At 40.7% G+C, this 18,782-nt stretch overlaps 2 long non-coding RNA genes across 2 annotated transcripts in view; one reads left to right on the top strand and one right to left on the bottom strand.

Moving 5' to 3' along the window:
• The window catches only part of LOC309485880, a 157,905-nt gene that overhangs the window by 120,562 nt on the left and 18,561 nt on the right, over nt 1–18,782 (top strand). The window lies entirely within an intron of this gene.
• On the bottom strand, nt 695–4,754 carry LOC309484799. The gene is made up of 2 exons (XR_014200979.1): nt 4,377–4,754; nt 695–1,107 (listed from the first exon to the last, which is right to left on the bottom strand). It is a non-coding gene; the product is annotated as an uncharacterized lncRNA (long non-coding RNA).

Genomic DNA, 18,782 nt, shown 5'->3' with positions numbered 1-18,782 from the left:
GAAAAAAACTCAACGCCAGGAAGAAACCAAGTAACGTTAGCCTAGCTATGTCAGAAACATGGCGGAAACTTTGCAAACACGGCTAACTTACTTTAGCTTGACTAGTTAGGCAAGAACAGATTTTAAGAAGAACTAAAAACAATGTCAAAAATGAACATAGTAATATTGCGTTACACAAAAAAGGAAAAATGTACTTACTTAAAAGATTGTATATGTCCTCTCTCCAAATACTGAAACCGTGTGACGAGACGAGTAAATCTGCTTCAGTTTTTTAGGTGCTGCCCCTCTCGACCGGTGGAGGTACTTCTCTGTTTGTGCTTTAACACTTTCTTAAACATTTGTACAGGTTGCAAAACTCGCAATTGCAAACTGCAAAGTAATCCCTTATACAAAAAAATGAGCTTGTAAAACAATGAAAGACATAACCACAATTTCCTGGAGTGACAGAGAGACAAAATATTTATAAATATTTCACTTTATCCTTCAGGTCAAAACAAGGATTTTCATGTTTCTCATTGACATTACCATGGTTGCAAATTAATAAAAAATATATAAAGCAAACCCAAGATTTTGGCCAAGTTGCAGATGTCTTTCACTGTTCACTGATTTCAAGCATTGGTGAAAAATCTAACTTCATCCATTTATTCTGCTAAATTGTTCATACCATGAATGAAATATTTATTTTAAAAACTAATCAGAATCAGAAAGATATTTATTGCCAAGTAAGTTTTACAAAAGGAATTCTTTTTGGTCTATTGGTGCATCTCAAATTGTGCATAAATCAAAGAAATGTAAAGAATTGTCACCTTAAGTGAATAAAATAATTCTATATATTTTACATATTATCGCTTCAGAGTTTCAAAGTAATTTAAATGTAATTTCCTAAACCTTATCATGGAATCAGAGTCAAATCTGTTATAACCCCTAATGGCTTTGGAGCAACAACAAAAATTGATATAATTCACATAATAATTATAATCGCTTTAAATGTGAAAAGTAGTTAAAGGTGAACTAAGTAACTTTTTTTACCTTAACTGAACAGCTTCGGAGTCATTGGAATGGTTATATTACTTATTTCGGGTTGAATGGTGGTCGTTTCGCACCCCCCTGGTTATGGAGGTATTTTTGGTGCAAAACTACTGAACGCCTGTGACAGTGGAATTTGAAGTTGTAGAGAATAGCCACACATGTGTATCAGTAAATTTGAAGTCACAGAGAGAAATGTTTTAAGAGTTGCAAACTTGTAGACTTTTTTTTATCTTCCACAAACACAACACAACAGTCACACCTTCTCAAATTCATCATTGCAGGTGCACAAATCCTATTCTACAAATCACAAATTAAGAAACTCATACGCTCACATTTTTGCTACAGTTGCTGCAGTGAATATGGTGCAAAACGCATTTACACACCCGCATCAAGAAATGTGAAGTCACAGAGAAATTTTGCTCATCTGCAAATCAGTATGTGAATTCATCCAATGAGAGTTGCACACTTGTAGAATATTTTCTCACAAATGTCTTGTATATTTTTCTAGCACAAACACAAGTACATAACTACAGCTGCTTGAATCTGCTGCGACGAATCTCAAACACTGTTTTTCACTTTCAAGTGACAAGTTTCGCGCGCTCTCCCTTTTGCACCAAGTGCACCGTGAAATGTGGGGCAAAAGTGAGTTGTGCATCTGTAGAGGCAGTGGGCGGAGCCTACATGAATATTCATGAGTTTCCCGGGCATGCGCGTGGAACTGCTCATTCTAGTTCACGCTCCTCGTTTCTCAGCAGGTTTAATGGATTATTTCAAAAAAGGTAAATATAGTTTCAGCGCGAACTTAAACTACAATTGTGTATCGTTTTGTTAAATTCATAATGTTGTTATTAATTCGTCACTGACTGAATGATTGCTGGCATTCACTTCGTGTAGGCCTATATACAGTAGCTACAGCAAACTTCAACTCGCCGTATAAATTGCACCTTGCGAAGCTTTAAAACTGTGGCTTTTACTAATTATTATCATTTGTTGATTGCAATAAATTAAATAAACCTTCACAAATGTATCTGTGGGCTAACACTTTTTAAAATATATATAATATATCCTGGTGTGATTGTTCTTAAATTCTTGTTCGTTTAAATAAGCCAAATCATGTAAGACCAAACTCAAGCATGAATGTGTTGCTTTAATACATACACAATTTGGATTAAACAAAATTGTATGGACAAAAGTGGATCAATTACATTTGATACAACTAGGTTACTGTAAATGAGAAACAAAAAACACTTAACATTATTTTACGGAATAAGAGCATGCGCGTGGAACTGCTCATTTCTAGTTCACGCTCGTTTCTCAGCAGGTTTAATGGATTATTTAAAAAAAGGTAAATATAGTTTTAGCGCGAACTTAAACTACAATTGTGTATCATTTCATAAAGTTCATAATGTTTTTATTAGTTTGCACGTTTTGTGCATTCGTTAATGACTAAATGATTGCTGGCATTCACTTCGTGTAGGCCTATATAAAGCACAAACTTCAACTCGTTCATTTCGTTGTGCTTTTCCTCTGTACATTGCAATGCTTTAAACTGTCTTTTGTTATCATTTGTTGAATGTCACTGCAATAAATTTTTTTTTTTTTTTTTAAATAACGTTCCACTTTTACCGTAAAACCAAAAATTCCAGAACACCTGAATGATTACAGCAACACTTATTTCCAACAGAAGAGCAGAATATTCCTAAATACATGAACCATTACCATTTAATTTATTTATTGCTAAGCTCTTCTGATACCTTACCTTATGAAGCTTTACAACTGTGTCATCTCTGGCAATAATCTCTGGGAAATAACTCCACAACCATATCCGTGTCCAAATAAACATTTTGCACCCTATACTGATGTTTCTCTTTGTCATGTTCTTTCTTTGACCTTATGTGTTGCTCTGTGTGCCTGGATGATACACAATGATGACCATTGATACAAATGCATGATCTACTTCTGACTTGAACTCTTGAAAATGAAACCTTTAAACTTTGTTGGATCAATGTTAAAACATGACATTCTGGTATTTAAGATTTACATGACAAAAGTTTGGAATCAATATGATTTAAGAAATGTTATACTTTTATAGCAGGCAAGGTCAATTTCCACACTTCATTAAGCAGCACAACCATTTTCAACTGTGATAATAATCAGAAATGTTTCTTGAGCAGCAAATCAGTATTAGAATGATTTCTGAAGGGTCATGTGACACTGAAATCTAGAGTAAAATGAGCTCTGCCATCACAATATATTTTTAAAAACATTTAAATAGAAAACAGTTGATAAAAATATTTCACAATATTACTGTTTTTCAGAGAAATGTAGTCTTGGTACCTTAGAGGTAGCCTACCTTACCATAGAACCTTATTAATACAAACAAACTTTTGAACCGTGTATATATTATTAAATCAAAACCAGCACAAGCACACCTTGCAATCAAAACATTAAAAATAATATTGTTATATTATTTTGCCAGTATGTTTGTAAATATTTTTTACGAGTTGAAGTTTGCTGTAGCTACTGTATATAGGCCTACACGAAGTGAATGCCAGCAATCATTCAGTCAGTGACGAATTAATAACAACATTATGAATTTAACAAAACGATACACTATTGTAGTTTAAGTTCGCGCTGAAACTATATTTACCTTTTTTGAAATAATCCATTAAACCTGCTGAGAAACGAGGAGCGTGAACTAGAATGAGCAGTTCCACGCGCATGCCCGGGAAACTCATGAATATTCATGTAGGCTCCGCCCACTGCCTCTAAAGATGCACAACTCACTTTTGCCCCACATTTCACGGTGCACTTGGTGCAAAAGGGAGAGCGCGCGAAACTTGTCACTTGAAAGCTAAAAACAGTGTTTGAGATTCGTCGAGGCAGATTCAAGCAGCTGTAGTTATGTACTTGTGTTTGTGCTAGAAAAATATACAAGACATTTGTGAGAAAATATTCTACAAGTGTGCAACTCTCATTGGATGAATTCACATACTGATTTGCAGATGAGCAAAATTTCTCTGTGACTTCACATTTCTCGATGCGGGTGTGTAAATGCGTTTTGCACCATATTCACTGCAGCAACTGTAGCAAAAATGTGAGCGTATGAGTTTCTTAATTTGTGATTTGTAGAATAGGATTTGTGCACCTGCAATGAAGAATTTGAGAAGGTGTGACTGTTGTGTTGTGTTTGTGGAAGATAAAAAAAAGTCTACAAGTTTGCAACTCTTAAAACATTTCTCTCTGTGACTTCAAATTTACTGATACACATGTGTGGCTATTCTCTACAACTTCAAATTCCACTGTCACAGGCGTTCAGTAGTTTTGCACCAAAAATACCTCCATACCTGGTGCCCGTGAGCGGAAAATACGCACTTGCAACTTTGAGCCGGCGGGTCGCCGGCCGCTGCGTCAGGAAGTCTCGCGTGATATCAGGTCTCGCGATGTAAACAATTGCTTTACGGCCAAAAGAAATATGCTAAAATGCTGTCATTATTGCGCTCCCTCACGCTGTCCGAACCCGAATGAAGAAGACGTTTTAAAGAACGTCCCATCTGCTTTGATGTCGTTGATCTATAGCCTCTGGTGTCTGAGAATCACCAACGAGTTTTTACGACAGTGTTGTCAAATATCTATTCCGAAGCTGTGGGGGGAGCTCTAGAGAGAAACCTGCGAGCAAAAAGCGAGAATACAGCGAAGAAGTCCCGAAGCTACTGAGTGCTGCTTTAAGATGCTGTCAGTTTCACTCATGGCTGGTCGATTTCTAAGCGGCTTGCCGCCAGCCGGCCGCGGTTCATTTAGACGGCGGCAACCATAGATATCATATAAAGGCTAGATGTCTCGTCCGCGCTGCTGGCCAATGGAGCTCGACATCCGCACACGGCGGCCATCTTAAGACAGGGTGCTCGCTCACTCATAACATGGTGCATGTACTTTTAAATAACCATAACTTGCTCAATTTTCTACCGATTTTCAAACGGTTTGGTTTGTTATAAACGTCAGAGATGTAGCTATTATACTGCATACATATGAATAATTATGTTCAAAATGTTTAAGCATTCAGAATTATAGCCACGTTAATAACGTTTGTAAGAAACCAAACCGTTTGTAAATCCGTCCAGATTTCAGCGAGATAAGAGGATTTGTGTGCGTGCTGCTCACTCACCTTAATTCACAGAGCCCTGTCCTAAGATGGCCGCCGGTGATGCCGGAAGTGACTCCGCCTTAAGACATCTAGCCTTTATATGATATCTATGGCGGCAACCGCCAGAGAGAATGAAGTCGGCGGCCCGGCGGCTGTTCGCTGGCGGCATCTCGCAAAAAATGGGAGTGACGTATTCGGCGGCAAACGTTTCATCCCCGCCAGCGGGGCGCACCTATAGCCGACAGCTTGGGGCCGGCGGCAAAAAGAAGCCGTGCCGATATTTTTTGCTATCTGGGGGAGCCTCACTTTCGATTTCAAAATGGCGGCTGCGTGAAATCAGCGTATAGCCTAACATTGTAACACAAATGTATTTTCTTTACAATTAGGCTTATACAGGGGCGGTTCTAAGGTCAGTGGATATTCGGGGCTTTTGCCCAAACTAAAATGTAGTATTTTTATATAAAGGAATTAATTAATTAATTATAAAAGCGATTTAAGGCAATAAAGAAAAATAAAGGCTTATTGTATTATTGTAAAAAGGCCTAGGTGCGAATTGAAGTGCATCAGAGCAGCATCAAGAATATCAAATACATTGCAGTGAATCTCTTATTTGCATCTTAAGTTTATTGCCAATAATAATGACAGGTTTGTGAAAGTGTAGAACTCGGTGAGCTCGCACAAAACACATCTTCAGCATAGCAACTCATTTAAACGCCTCTGATTGGCCGATGAGTTCAACAGACATGTCTGTGATTGGCTACAATGCTAAACGCTCCAAAAGCACGTCGTAAGTATCTTTAATGCAAAGGGAAAAATATAAATACAACTTAATATGCACTTTTCATGATTAGGTAATCGCGGCTGGTGTAATCTTATTCACATTTGTTTTTCTGATTAATTGTTTTGCTCTATGAGAAAGACAAGGTAACAAAATATTCGGGGCTTTACTAAAAACATTAGGGGCTTAAGCCCCCTTAGCCCAGCCCTAGCGCCGCCCCTGGACTTATATAAGATAACTATTTATACCTTTGAAACCGAATAGGCCTAATTATACATTTAAACTTCAATTTCATACAGATTATGGCGAATTACACTTCACCATCAAAGATTCCGAAAGTGGGGGACGAAGAGGCGAATACCATTAAAGACAGCATTCAGTTGCTGGTGGTAAGTCATTTAATACTGTAAAAATGTAAGATTGAAACGTTTTATTCCAAATACGGCTATGTAGATTTTAATGTTAGGCTGCCTCTACCTTTCAACAGTACCGATGCCAAGACCCAGCCGAAGAAATTGCCCATGAATTGACAAGCCTGGGCACCAATATTATGACAAACATAGGCAATAAAAAAAAATAAAAAAAATTTGCTGGGTTTACTAAAAATATAAACCTATTAAGGCAGCAGCTCCAAGAGCAAAAAAAAAAGAAAATCGGAGATTTGAACAATGAGATTGATGCCTATAAGGAGGCACAAGTAGCAGCCGCTGATGCCTAAGGAGACGCAAGCAGCAGCCGCTGCCTTTGTTGAGGATGGTAAGTAGCCTACTTCATTAAAATGACTTAAATCACTTCATATAAAAACATAACAATTAATAGATTCAGTGCATCTTTCCAAACATTTGTAATATGACATTACTCGTATAATTTATATAATCTAGACTACACCTGCTTTGATTACACTCTTACCTTCTATAGGCCTATAGTATCAGTTAGCTAACTTGTGCTTTTTTCTTTTAAAATCTCAGAACGGGTTGACATGGAGGATCAAAAAATGCAAACAGATTACATTTTTGTTGTTGTTTTGTTACATTGCTTTATTTTTTATCATATTCCCTTTTAATTTTTAATGTAATTTAAAGATGTTTTTATATTTTCATTTAAAAATTATGTTCATTTTTCTGTTACTGAGTGAATAAAACTTTTTTGTTGTCTTTTTAAAATAATAAACACATTTTGTTATTTCAACATTGTGTGGGATGCCAAATTTTGTATAGAGATTAAAGGTGTAATCCAGCAATTTTTCACATAGATCTCCGTTTCTCAAGGTCACCACGGACTGTTGTTATGGAAAAACCTCCAAAAACATTTGGTCTGACTAGCTCAATTTGCTTCAGCCCACAGCTAAAGCAGCCTAGTACTTACAACACTATACTCTGAGAACTCATGAACATACCCATAAGTTCATTATACATAGCAAAACAAAAATAATAATGATGCAAAACAATAGTTTTATCTTACAGAAAAACATTGATGATGTATAATTATTAGGGCTATCAATCGATTAAAATCAATCTAACTAATTACATACTCTGTGATTAATTAATCTAAATTAATCGCATACATCCATTTTTGCTATGAACAAATCTTAAAAACAAGTTTGGCAGATAAGTGAATCAATGAACACTTAAACCATCATTATAGACTTTAAAGTTCAACGTGTCTCTTTCATTATAATTTTCCTTTCGGGTCAGGCATCAGCATAGTGCCTGGTGTCAGATTTTTAGCATGATAAATGCAAATGACTAAAGTTACCACTCACTGTCAATGACATGCTACCCTAACACAACGGTAATGTGTGGAATATGTGATTGTGTGATTTATCCTTTTTTTTTCCCATTCAGACATGTAGATTTTTATTCACATAATTACTAGGTTGTTGCCTTTTCTATCCAGTAGGTGGCAGTCCAGGATAAGAAATAGCAGTTCAAGAAAATAAATTAAATAGTAGGAACAAAGAACTTAAAGCAGCATAGCCTACAAGTGCAAACGGATATATAATGTGTGAAATTATTGCAATGGAAATAAATGTAACCACCTTCTACATACTTTTGAAGACATTTTCTTTCAAGTGTGCAACAAATGTAATCATTTTATTAAGGGAGTTTGTCGGTAAGTTAGTTGGTCATAGGGTAAGCTCAGCAAAACGTTAGCAAATTTAACTGTGACAAGGCTGATGGCTAACATTATCATCAAGAGCTGTGCGAACTCGTAGGCCCAACTCCTATGGACTTCAGACTTGACGAACTCCTATGGTAGGCAACGGAAATTCCTTACTGCAAAAATAGTAGATTGATGCTCCTGTCAACAATATTTGACTGGGCGTTCTTTTTAAAACTTAGGCCTTGGCTAAATGTTTTTATTCAAAGCACTGCTTTCTCGTATGTCTCCTTCAGTCACAATAGCTAGACTGCACTGGGTCAAATGTCACTATGAAATGCGATTAATCAGCGTTACATTTTTTGACGTGTTGATTTTTCTGTAACTAATTAGTCGAAATTAACACGTTATTTTGAAAGCACTAATACTTACCTATAATATATCTATAATTGTGCAAAAGTTAAGTGGCCTTTATTAACACTAAAGGCAATTTCACACAAAACTTTTATCAATTACAAACACAAAACAATTACATCCATAACACCAACACAGTGCCATGCTATGGTATGATGAGAATGATGATTACTTGAAATTTAAACATTCACTCTTCTTGGTTATACAACTTACATGAAGCACTTTTCACATAATCATTCACATCATACAAATACCATGGCATTTAGTTGGCATTATGAATATGACAGTTTTGTGTAGTATTGCCCCTAAAAACTTCTGAAAAGTTAAGATAATGTAATAACCTTACAATAGAATATAATACTCCAACACAAATATATAATAGCTTTATTATGTAACACTGAAACAAAACAGTACAAATAGAACAATATCACAGTGAATCTACAACGTAGATCAAAATCAAAAGACAATACATCATTGCTAATTAAAATAAATTATGTAATTTGCCATGACGAAACAAGTACAGAATATACAATGAAACAATACAAACAATAGATAAAAAAAAACTTTCATTGGCATCAGTATACATTATTGCACATTTATCAAACTTGACATATAAAACTTTAAACAACTTTCTTAAACTAAAACGCTATGCCCGGTTGACAATGACGGAGGTGGAACTAACGCCATAACTAATAACAATAACGTTATAATTAAACCATAACACCACCCTAAAACAGAAGTAACATTACCATCTCACCTTTGATTATAATTCTGGTCTGAACACTTTACGGGAATATGGCAAGTTCCATAATGCATCTGTGAAAATTTCCCTCGTTGACATTTAACATTAGAAGACACCAGGCGAAAGGCAAGCAACGCTCGTTTTGATGAGCCATGATCTGAAATCGGGTTAACAGTTTCAAATTAGACGTTTTTTCACTGTACAATAAATTGGACCACTAACGTTACCTCATACTAGCAAGCCAAATCGTAAACATATTCAACATATTATGACTTAAGTAGCTAGACTAACTTACTTTGCAACTCCAGAACACAATGTTTAATTCAACTAACATTAACGTTAACTAGCTAACGTTAGCTTTTAAATATCAATGCCAATCTTGCTAACGTTAACGTTACTTGTAGGCTACGTGTTTGGTTGGACTTAACTTATTACCATGAATCTTCAATGTAGTCATGATCATAACGGCCTAGCCTACATAAACCTATATGTTTGGAATTAACGTTAAAGCTAATTGTATTTATCAGTAACGTTAAGTTCTCTTACGAGAGGTGTCTCGTACTGCGTAAGTATCTTACGCTAGGGGAAAATCCCTTTTCCGCGAGATATTGAAGCCAAAAAATTATCCTTAATTTTGTATTATTGTAAAACGCGTTGCGGCAGCATACAGACATAGGCAAGACGGCTCGTGTGCCTATTGGCTGTTCTGCGGCAACTGCAGCAGCCTATCAAGCGAGGCCTAGCGTGACGTCAGACCCAATGAGGGTGCTTCGCGCCCACTGCGTCACGTCCCGCCGAAACGGGCGTGGCTTAGGCCTATAAATACAGCTCGCAGGCAGCTGATATCTGATTTTTCATCTCTTCAGCGAAGCACACGCATCGCTGGATCTGGAGAAAAGCCGCACCGTCTTAGGAAGCACTTGCAGCGGGACGAGTCGTCACTGAAGTCGCTGGCCGCGCCGCCTTCAATCGCCTTCCTGCTGCGCTATCCGGCGCCTATATCCTTTACACTCTCTGTTGTGTGTGTGTTCGCCGCTGCGACACACACTGTCTAAAAGAGCTTGCGTCTTTTTAAAGATGTCTTCCTGCGGCTCGTGCAGAGCCACACTCAGCGACGGGGACCGCCACGTTATCTGCGTTTCCTGCCTGGGTGAGGATCATGCAGCTCTCGCGCTCGCTGACGGCGGCTGCCATCACTGCGAGCTACTGCCTATGGCGACTCTGAGGACTCGCCTGGCATATTTCACCGAGACTGCACCTCCGCCCGCTGTAGTGCCGCGGCGTAAAAAGCGGCGTGCTCAGCGGGTCCCGGAACCTTCCCCCACCCATCAAAGCTCGCCGGTTCGCCCGCCAGCTTCACCGTCAGTGTCTCTTCCTGACGGACAGCGGCCGCCGTCTGCTGCCGCTTCCGTCGATGACGCTGATGAAAAAGCCGCATTGGGGGAGGATGATTCCTGCTCTCTCCTGGCATCGGGCAGTGAGGATTGGGCGAGCTCTGTGGATCTCGCGCCCTCTGTCCGCGCATCGTCAGGCAAAAGAGCTAGCATCGAGTCAGAGCTGATGCGCATTCTCGCACAGGCCGCGGCGAGCCTCGGCCTAGAGTGGTCTATGCCTGAACAGCCTGCTCACAACCGGCTGGATGGATATTTTCTTCCCGGGGAGCGCGCTTCGCCTGCGTCCAGACCAGCGCCCTTTCTTCCTGAGTTACACGAAGAAGTCGCTAAGTCTTGGAACGCCCCCTTCTCAGCTAGAATGCGCTCTTCTGTTTCGCTAGCATTCTCCGCTGTTGACGATGCTAAAAACAGAGGTTACCATTCGCTGCCGCCGGTCGAAGAAGCGATAGCAGCCCTCGCCCTCTCGGTTAACCACCGCAGAGGAGCCGAGCGCGGGCAATCTGTCCGCTGTTATCAGCGCGCCCTCTGCCTCGAATGTCATAAGCGCGACGCTTGTGTTACAGCACACCGAAGCCCCTCTGTCGCTGAGCGACCAGAGCGCGCTTCGCATTCAACCCCTAGCCATTCATGCAGATGCATGGGCGAGGCTACCCGGGGTTTCGAAGTGGGTGCTAGACATTATAAAAAGAGGCTTTTCGCTACAGTTTCGCCGGCGCCCTCGTTTTTCTCCAAGAGCAGGGACGCGCTGGCTCATGTATGGCCCCGCCGCCCGCTCTATGCCTTTCCTCCCGTCTCTCTCCTGCCTCAGGTGATAGAGCGGATCAGGGAAGAAGTATGCTCAGTGCTACTCGTAGCGCCGTTCTGGAAAAACCAACCCTGGTTCCCAGTTCTGATGCAGCTAGCGAGCACTGCCCCATGGCCAGTGCCAGTGAGGAGGGACCTCCTCTCTCAGGCCAAGGGCTCGATTTGGCATCCGCGCCCAGAGCTGTGGTCCCTTCATGTTTGGGCCATCAACGGGTACCCGCTGACCTCCCAAGCGGAGTGTTAAACACGATCACGCAGGCTAGAGCTCCGTCTACGCGACGTCTCTATTCCTCGAAATGGTCAGTGTTCTCCAGCTGGTGCACAGCTCGTGGCGTGTCGCCCCCAGACTGTGGGGTGACGGAGGTTCTCTCCTTCCTACAAGAGCTGTTGGACAAGGGCAGGTCCCCTTCCACGCTCAAAGTTTATGTGGCGGCCATAGCAGCGTTCTCAAAAACACCGCTTGGTCAGTCAATAGGAAGGAACGATTTAGTCATCCGCTTCCTTAGAGGAGCTAAGAGACTGAATCCTCCCAGACCTCCCTCAGTCCCTGTATGGGACCTTTCTGTGGTACTGGAGGCCATGAAAGGTGACCCATTCAAGCCTTTACAGATGATTGATCTTAAACACCTGTCTTTCAAGACAGTGTTTCTTCTGGCTCTCGCTTCGGTGAAGCGCATAGGGGACTTACATGCGCTCTCAGTAAGCGCGACGTGCATGGAGTTTGGGCCTAATGACTCAAGAGTTATACTCAAACCTAAGCACGGTTATGTTCCAAAATCCCTCAACACACCGTTTAGGGCGCAGGTCATTTCCCTGTCAGCCCTACCGGTCTCTGACGAGGAAGGAGACGCGAGCTTCCTTTGTCCAGTCAGGGCATTAAGAGCTTATGTGTCTCGCTCATCTGTCTTCAGACAGACGGAGCAGCTCTTCGTTTCGTTCAGCGGACGTTCCAAGGGACTAGCCGCGTCGAAACAGTGCCTATCCAGATGGATAGTTGACGCCATTGCGCTGGCGTACACTTCCAAGGGTATGCAGTGCCCGTTGGGTGTCAGAGCGCACTCCACGAGAAGCATGGCTTCGTCGTGGGCCTGGTCAAGTGGGATTGCCTTGCAAGATATATGTATGGCGGCAGGCTGGGCCTCCCCGTCTACATTTATAAGGTTTTATAACCTAGAGGTTCCCGCCTTACAGGCCAGGCTGTTGTCGGTCTAAATATACCAGTACTGTCTGTTCTGATGCTATCGGTTCAGAATACTGTGTCTGCTGAGCACTGCTCGATGAACACTGCCCGCTGATCGACCGCAAAATGCTTATGGGCAAATAAATAAGACCCACAATTTTCCATCAGCTCAGGCCATACTCCGCCCTGTCTGTATGATGTAATTTGCGTCTAAGGGACGCTGCTATATGTGGAAGAGCGCGGCTCCGCCCCTCCCTCTTCCCGGACTCCCTGTGAGTTCCCCTGGTGATTATGCACTATATGAACCCCGGGCTTTCGCCCTTGGGTCTTTGGTGTCAGATCCCAGCATGCACGGCGTTTTACATTGGGTTCCCTAGCGTAAGATACTTACGGAGTACGAGAGACCTCTCGTAAGAGAACGTACTCGGTTACTAACGTAACCTCGGTTCTCTCTAGAAGAGGGAACGAGTACTGCGTATCTTGCCGTGCATGCACATGCTCTGGTTAGCTTCGGCGATGAAAAACCAGATATCAGCTGTCTGCGAGCTGTATTTATAGGCCTAAGCCACGCCCGTTTCGGCGGGACGTGACGCAGTGGGCGCGAAGCACCCTCATTGGGTCTGACGTCACGCTAGGCCTCGCTCGATAGGCTGCTGCAGTTGCCGCAGAACAGCCAATAGGCACACGAGCCGTCTTGCCTATGTCTGTATGCTGCCGCAACGCGTTTTACAATAATACAAAATTAAGGATAATTTTTTGGCTTCAATATCTCGCGGAAAAGGGATTTTCCCCTAGCGTAAGATACTTACGCAGTACTCGTTCCCTCTTCTAGAGAGAACCGAGGTTACGTTAGTAACCGAGTACGTTATCTCTAACCACATCAACAACATCAACACAATAGTCTACATTTACAGTAGCGTTTGCCTATTTTGTGTTGACCATTACTTCACATTTGCAATTGTTCAACATTCGTAATAAACTTAAATACACATTTAACTTTTCTTACCTTGCGTAACGTTAGGCATCAAGCTTTGACTCAAGTGGCAATTTTGAAATGATAACGTACGTTCCGCAGTTAAAGAGAGAGCGAGGAGGGAAGGGGCGGGTGATAAAAGTGTACTTACTGAGGATTGGCTAACAATAGCTAATTAATCCACCATCACAGAGAGTGCCGGTCAATGATTGGATTGCATCTCCGAACAAGGTATAAACTGATGAGCACCTTACAAACAAATTGTCACTTGGTTGGCACACTCGCAGATACCACTCTTTGGCACATCTGAGAATTGAAACAACTTTTCACGGACCATTTCTACAGATCACTGGACACCAATATCTACAACATAGCCTTCTATAGTATATTATCAACAGTTGAATAACAAGGTAAAGCAGTTGACGTGTTTCTTGTTTCCTTTTACATATACTATCATAAACGTAGCCTAATTCAGCATTAGCCTACTAACATGACTGTTCTCAGTTTAACGTTAGCCGCTTTTTAAACTGATACCTTATTTAACACATTTTCATTTTGACCGGAGATAACGTACTGACTTGGAGGCGTCATGTGGTATAACCTAAATTAAGTACTTTATTCGCTTGCTGGCTGCTTGTAATCAATAGAACCTCCACTGCATTGTCGATAAATTTGGCGCTCATCTGCAAATTAGGCCTACACCAAATGGCGCAGATGTTCAAAACAATTCAACCAGTGTTCTAAATCTATTGTTACGCTCCTTGGTTATGCCCTGCAAACACAGCCTTTAAGTTATGGGTGTAGCCAGAGCGTACGGTAGCCTACATGTCCATTATTGGTATGTAATAGTAATGAAGCTTATTAAGTTTAGAACAAGTTCACCACTGCACCATATCAAAAACACCTTATTGGTGACTTGAACCAAGACAAAAAGGTGCTTTGAAACAATATGTCATTGATATTTGTGAGGATTTCAATTTCATATGTTAAAATTTCATGGTTAACTACGTGTTAAGTAGGCTACCTCCACTTTAGTAGCCTACATTTACTGGCATTGTATATTTAGATTAAATAAAATACTACACCATATACTTAGCCTAATCTAGATCAGACCGTATCTGACACAAGATTCTACACAACTTCTTGTTCAGGCCATGGTCATCTCCTAGCTGGACTATTGTAATTGACTATTAGCTGGCTTACCTGCTTGTGTATTAAGATCGCTACAACTGATTCAGAATGCTGCAGCATGCCTGGTCTTCAATCAGCCAGAGGACACATGTAACAGCTCCCTATAGTACCCTCTCACTTTGACGTATAGGACACTTACTAGATCTGCTCCCTATTATTTTAATTCAATGATTAAGATGTACATCCCCAACCACCTACTGCAGTCTTATGACGAGCGTCTGTTGTGTCGACCAGTCATAAACACTAGGTCAAATTCAAGACTCTTTTCCTCATTGGTTACATGTTGGTGGAATGCCCAGTCCTCTCAGTTCCTGTGATAGTTTTAGGTCTTTTAAGAGAGGTCTTGCATATCTGTTCAACATGCACTTAGTTTATTAAGCGCTTATTTGTTATGGTTTCTATAGTATTGTTTATTTTCATTAGGTAGTTGATTGACATTTTTGTTTATTATTGATATTCTCCTTAATGTAGTCTTGCCATGCTGTTGTTATTGTTATCATATTATTGATTGAATAGACATTATTGTTTATTATTGCTATTTTCCTTCATTTTCATTGTTTATTTCATTAGGCTACTGTTTATTTCATTAGGCTATTGACTGAATTGACATTGTTACATTATTGCTATTCTCCTTAATGTAGTTTGACCAACATTTTAAATTGTTACCTGTTAAATTTAAGTATTATATTGTTTTGTATTTGTATATCACTTTTGACAAAGGCGTCTGCCAAATCTCATAACCATAACCACACAACACCCCCACAAACAGTGACGGGGTAGTTTTAGAGGTATGACCTTTATGAAAGAATACTATAATGTCAAATTAAAGGTGCACTGTATGAAAACGAAGAGTTCAAACACAAAACTTGCTTTTACTATCTAAACATTACACTCTATTCATTATAAGACAAACTAATTTGCCATAGGAGAGCTGAAACAACGAAATAGTGCTTTCAAACATGTCCGTGCTAGAGTTTGGTTTCTACTGTGCAGTGTTATTGCACCCAACATTAAAGGTGCAAACATGCACACACAGACAATTACATAGTATATGCCTTTATTACTGTATTTGAAATAAAGTCAAGGATATTTGAGTTGGCCTTCAAACTTAACAAATGCCTAAACCTAAATTGAGCATACCCATGGGCCACATATGCACACTCTCTCAGTAGACCCTATTTGCCTTTCACTATTATGCGGAGCCTTTGTTGCCTCAAATTGTTTTATAGCACTGACAATATCAATCTGTCACGGTTCATGAATTCAGCACAGTGATCAGCAGCTCCACCCACACACACACACACACACACACACACACACACACACACACACAAACACAGACAAGAGAGATACGGCGAATTCATGAACCGTGACACAATCAAGGACTTTCTTTTTTCACTGAACATATTACATAACCTAACTTGTGTAAATTAAAGTAACTAAGGTGCTGCATCATTTTGACTAAGTTATGTTTGCTAGGTCAGAGCCTGATCTATACGGCTCTGGCCTAGGTCATTGAATTACAACAGACATAGCATGAAACTAGGGCTACGTTCACACTGCAGGGCTTAATGCTCAATTCCGATTTTTTGAAAAAATTCGATTTTTTTGCAAGGCCGTTCACATTTCCAATTAAATGCGACCTTTTGTGATCTCCTGTGTGAACGTGAAATGACCCAGAAGTGACCCGCATGCGCAGAAGAGTACTCAACGGTCAACGACGTCACTTGTTGTTTGCGGAAGTAGTTAAACATGGATGTCGACAGTGGAGCTCGTTTAGCCTTATTAAAGTTATTTTCACAACGGAGCCAGCACAATTTCAATCTTCTCGTTTTAAGGAGAAAAATAAAAAGGAGGAGCGCAAGGTTTTTGGCCATGGCGTTTTGTGGAGCAGTGGTAGCAACGTCGGTACACAGAAACGTGTGGGTTCGGAGTCGCAGCCAGGAGTGGTGGGATACTGATGTGATTGGCTTCACTAATACAGAATTCATCAGTAACTTCCGAATGTCCAGATCCACTTTCGATTATGTTTGTGAGCGCCTTCGATCTACTCTGTCACGGGAAGAGACATGTCTGCGGCAGCCCATAACAGTGCAGAAACGCGTTGGAGTTGGAGTGTATTGGCTAGCAACAGGTGCGTGCTATCGTACAATAGCTAACTTGTTCGGCATAGCCAAGTCTACGGTCTGCTCCATTGTACACGAGTTCTGCGAAGCAGTTCGCCGTGTCCTCATGCCCCATTACATAAAACTGCCCAAAGGGGATGACCTGCAAGAGGTCATTGAAGGCTTCCGCCAGAGATGGGGTTTCCCGCAGTGTGGAGGAGCTGTTGATGGGAGTCATATCCCCATCATTGCTCCAGAGGATAACCACGCAGAGTATTTCAACCGTAAAGGGTGGCACTCGGTTCTGCTCCAGGGTGTCGTGGATCATCGGTTTTGGTAAGAAATATAGATATTGTTATTATAATCGTTTAAATGTACTGTACTTGCCTCACTTTCTTTTGGTACAACCATACATCTGCAAGAATATTATCCTTGAAAGTACATAAATTCTACCATGGCATATTCAGTAATTTAACACTGTCTTCTAACAGCTTCACCAACATCTATGCTGGATGGCCAGGGAGTGTTCATGATGCGAGGGTACTCCGGAATTCCCATGTGTACTCACTCGCAGAGAGAGGGGAGCTTTTTCCACCAGTGAGTAATCTAGTACTAGTGATTTATAACGTATACAATCTGTCTTTAATTATTTTGATTTTTTTGTGCTTTTAAATCTTAAGGACACCAAGGAGATAATGGGCGTTCAAGTGCCAATCATGCTGCTCGGTGACCCGGCTTATCCCCTTCGAAGCTGGCTGTTAAAAGGATACTGTGACACAGGGACCCTGACAGTTGAGCAGAAGTACTTCAATGAGCGCCACAGCAGAGCCAGGATGACTGTGGAGTGCGCATTCGGCCGACTGAAGGGCCGGTGGAGGTGCCTTGCTAAACGGCTGGATGTGGACGTTTCCCTCGTCCCCACCATAATCAGTGCATGTTGCACACTCCACAACGTGTGTGAAATGCACGGGGAGAGTTATGAAGAGGCTGGTGGAACTGTTCCTCAGGTTGAGAGATGGGCTGAAGGAGGGGAATTTGTAGATGTGCAGCCAGCAAGAGTCAGAGAAGCACTGACTCAGCTTTTTGTTAGCCAACGTTGAGCCACAAACTGGACTGTCAAAATAATTACTATATCGTTCAACATGCGTACTTATTGACCTCAATATTTATCTGTAGATATATTTGCATTTTTTTGACACATTTTTCTAATGTAATACTATATTTTTTAACCTGCGTAGGTTGCGTTTAATCATAGTTTATGTTTATAGTGGGATATTTTAAATGTTTAAGTACTTTTCAGCTTTACTGTCATTTTTTGGCTTTAGGAGTTTCTGTGTCATTACAAGGTCTTCAATATCATTTGTCGCAATATTTTAATGGCTCAATATATTGAATTCTGTTATCTTGACAGGCCTAACCACAAATTAGTTATTTATTTTGTTTTGTGCTGCTTTGCTGAATTGTTACCATAGCTGCAATAAGTTTATAAATAACATTTTCAATACTGTTATTGCGGTTTCCTTTTTATTAAGAGAAAATAGTGTGGCTATAATAGTGCAAATTTTACCCACGTTTTAACACCGCAGAACAACTCCCTGTCAATAAAACTGACTGGGAAACTTCACAGTGTATTAGCAAACAAATACAATACAACATATTCAATGTAGCGTCAAGTATTTTCCATCAACAAATCAAAATAACCTTGCATATCAATAACCTTGCATATCAATAACCTTCACACTTCAACCTGAACATTGTGCAAAACTGCATCATTAACTGTCATTAATGTTTTAGAACCATTCATAACATTGTAAGGTGGGTTTCATCTTCTTCAGACTGGAAAGGTGGCTGATGATCCTCGTTGTTGAAAGCCTGTTGACCCTGAGTATTTGCCGGTGCCTGGAAAAATGACTGAGTGAGACGGGGAT

Source organism: Leuciscus leuciscus (genome assembly GCF_965113295.1).
Source record: "Leuciscus leuciscus genome assembly, chromosome: 21".
NCBI classification, from domain to species: Eukaryota; Metazoa; Chordata; class Actinopteri; order Cypriniformes; family Leuciscidae; genus Leuciscus; species Leuciscus leuciscus.
The sequence above is the reverse complement of the archived record's forward strand: the minus strand, read 5'-3'. Positions and strand labels throughout refer to the sequence as shown.